Genomic DNA, 2,917 nt, shown 5'->3' on the forward strand with positions numbered 1-2,917 from the left:
AAAAAAAAAAAAAAAGAACCTTGTTTCTTATTTTATACTTGTTTAAAATGTTAATCTTATGTAAAGTGGGCAGTTAGTACAAAGATGCCAGTGTAATTTACTTGATGTTATTGCTTTATTTGAAAACATTTTAAAAGAAATAAGACATTAGGCTAAAGAAAAAGAATTATGAAGAACACGGTTCCAAAGGTGAGATAATTTCTGCATTAATAATGACTTAAATTTTTTTAAATAATTGTTTTGTAAGGGGGAATCTGAGGCCAGGCATGGTGGCTCATGGCTGTAATCTTAGCACACTGAGAGACTGACACAGCCGGATCACTTGAGCTCACAAGTTCAAGACCAGCTTGAGCAAGAGCAAGACCCTGTCTCTAAAAATAGCTAGCATTGTGTTGGGCACCTGTAGTCCTGGCTACATGGGAGGCTGAGGAAAGAGCCCAAGAGTTTGCTTTAGCCCAAGAGTTTGAGGTTGCTGTGAGCTATGATGCCCAGGCACTCTACATAAGGCAACAAAGTAAGACTAGCTAGCACAAACACAAAGCTAGCATTGTGTTGGGCACCTGTAGTCCTGGCTACATGGGAGCCTGAGGAAAGAGCCCAAGAGTTTGCTTTAGCCTAAGAGTTTGAGGTTGCTGTGAGCTGTGATGCCTAGGCACTCTACCTAGGGCAACAAAGTAAGACTTTCTCTGGAAAACAAAAAAAAAGGTGGGGGGAATCTGTTCAATTTGTGAAGTCTCCAGTTTTAATAAAATTTTCCTATTATCATGGAAAAATATCTGTAGAACTTAAGGCTATATAAATGCAAAGAACTAAGGGAGTTGCTGGTGTTTGTGGTCAGAAATTAAGTTCAAAAATAATTTAGGTAATTTGCATTCTTAGACTAGCACAAGATAAATTGAAAAATTGAAGTGTAATAAAAATATAAGTTTGAAAATTAATGTAGTTAAAATTTGGAAGCATTGAAATATTAATTTTCATTTAATAAAATAAACTTCCAAAAAGTCTTAAAATGTAAATATTACTTTCACATTTGAAGGTTTAAATATATTTTGAAGAATCTGTCTCCTATAATGAATTGATTTAATTAAAGTATGTTTTCTTGTTTTTAGAAATGAACATCTTTTTTATTTCTGGAAACAATTTCTTAATGAAATTGTATTGAGTCAGACTATGACTAATTATTATATTAAAAGCCAGAACCAAAACGATGGATAAATGAATATATAAGCTAAGCCATATGGGAAAAATGAATAAAACCAATTATGAGTTCTACTTGAAGCACATTATCTTATACGATAATTGTAATAATCACAAAGAAAACAATTTGTACATACTTTAATTGTGGAAAAATTTATTAAAAATATGAGCATATAGAGGAAATAAAGCCAAAAGAAAATTTAAAACTTTACATACCAAGAATTGTAAAGTAAAAATCAGACTAGCTGATTATTTTTAAAAGTTCTTCATATATAGACATGTTTATTAAAGTCCTCTCTACTCTCTGTCAGTGTATTCTATATTCACAATCTTCTGAGCCAAAATACATAATTACTTAATTTAGGAAATTTTATGAGGCAGCCATGCAGATATGATTCAAATATAATCTCAACGCTTGCGAAGCTTCAAGTCAATGAAAAACAATGATTTAATTTTTTTTAATCTCCAATAAAGATTTTGGAGGTGTGATTGTCATCAACTTAGTCTTTTTTTTGAAATGGACTCTCAGTATGTTGCCTTCATTAGAGTGCATGGTGTCACAGCTCACAGCAACCTCTAACTCTTGGGCTTAAGCAATTCTCTTGCCTCAGCTTTCCAAGTAGCTGGGACTATAAAGAGCCACCACAAGGCCTGGCTTTTTTGTTGTTATTATAGTTGTCATTGTTTAGCAGGCTAGGCTGGGTTTGAACCCACCAGCCTTGGTGCATGTGGCTGGTGCCATAACCACTGTGGGATGAGTGCCACGCCTCATTGACTTAGTCTTTCAGAGAAAATAAGTGGGCCATATTGTACACTGGTTTCAATGTTCTGAGCCATGAGACTGAGTATCATATTTGTGTTTAGCTAGAGCATCAAAAGGCCTGGGAATTAGGGACCTGCATATTGGTCCTGGCTCTGCCACTGACAAGACTCATGAATTTGCTCTTTGAAATGGAAGGAGTATCAAGTTGGAGTCAGATGGGACCCTGAAGTTGAGCTACTTGAAGCACAGTCAGCACTGTAACATTTATGGTTTGATCAGGTCCTAGTGCTAATCGTTATTTATTTAACTTTGTCTTGAGCAGATGTGTTACCCTATTAAAAAACATATTTGATGCGCCTGTTTTCTTGGCAAGAAATATAAGCCTAATGACATTCAAGTATGTTTTCAACCCTTTATTAAAGATGCAAGTTAAATATTGATTATATTTTAAATGAAGGATGTTGTTATAGGAGTAGAAAGACCAGCCACTCCTGGACGGGCAAAGGGTGAATCACCAAGTGTGTGTTGTCGAATTTTAGGGGTGGAGTCTCTCACATTTCAGAGGGAAGCAGAGACCAGAGGAAGAATACAATTTTTTGCCAGTGTAAAATTTCCAGCCTTTCAAAGTTGGGTTTATTTATGGTACAATTGTGGCCAATGGCATAGGTTGGAGTAAAGTGTCCACTGCAGGTCAAAGCCATGACATGGAAGGAATCCATGAAAAAGGCTGTCAGGAAAGCCAGTCCTCTAGGGGAGCCACACTGGACGGTTATGAAGGACAGAAATAAAACTGTTTTAAGCCACTGAACTCCTGGGGTGGTTGATTATAGCACTGAGTCTACCCTAATGCATGAAACACCTGTGAGTTACTGCCAGCAGGATGAGGACGTGTGAAATCAAGTTTATTTTCAGAAAATGGAAAAATGTAGCACCCTTTAGAGCTAATACAAGCAAGTA

The sequence above is a fragment of the Otolemur garnettii genome, unplaced genomic scaffold (assembly GCF_000181295.1).
Source record: "Otolemur garnettii isolate 467f Iridium unplaced genomic scaffold, OtoGar3 scaffold00013, whole genome shotgun sequence".
NCBI lineage: Eukaryota > Metazoa > Chordata > Mammalia > Primates > Galagidae > Otolemur > Otolemur garnettii.